Below are 746 nucleotides of genomic sequence, written 5' to 3' on the forward strand. Positions count from 1 at the left end.
TTCTAGATTTTAAAAATGTCTGTGTCATATGGCACAGAAGACATAATTGAGTTTTCAGTTTCATAGTTGCATTATGAATCTATCTTAATGTTTTAACTGACGGGTGTTTTTGTCTTGTAGCATTTCAAACTGTAAGTTTCACAATATTGTTTAATTTACTTTAACAGCTAAGAGACTGAAGCTTTTCCTTTTTTCACCTACTAAAGTTCACAGTTTGCCTTTGGTGTATTATGTGACACGTCTCAGTCCTGTATCAGCAGTCTGAGGTCTCAGTGCAGTTACACTCTTAAAGTTTTTTACAAAAGGAAAAACGTTTCCTTCACAGTTTATCCTGTACTGCAACTTTAAGACAGCCATTGTGGACCATTTCTGGTTGCTTCTCCTTCTGTTTTCATGACTGAATTTCTGCTTAAATCAAGAGGATATTATAAATTTCTTTAACAGCACATCTTTTAATTAATTTTCTCAGCATACCTATTTAATCCCTTCTTGTGCCCTTCTTCTTTAAATTTGTTGTATTTTCTGTTGTTCCTAAATGCATTAAATCCATTAATCCTTATTGAGGGAGAGTATAATGCATAAAAATCTCAAACTTATGAGGTAGTATTTTGTCTCATACATCCTTTAGCTTTTTTCTCTTATTTCTGTCTTTTATGTTTGTGTCCAGTGCAATACCTGACTCCATATTTTCACATTTATTCAAATTGAAACTCAACTTATGTCACCTAAAACTAATGACATTCTTA

Source organism: Stegastes partitus, unplaced genomic scaffold (genome assembly GCF_000690725.1).
Source record: "Stegastes partitus isolate 25-593 unplaced genomic scaffold, Stegastes_partitus-1.0.2 Scaffold224, whole genome shotgun sequence".
Classification (NCBI taxonomy): domain Eukaryota; kingdom Metazoa; phylum Chordata; class Actinopteri; family Pomacentridae; genus Stegastes; species Stegastes partitus.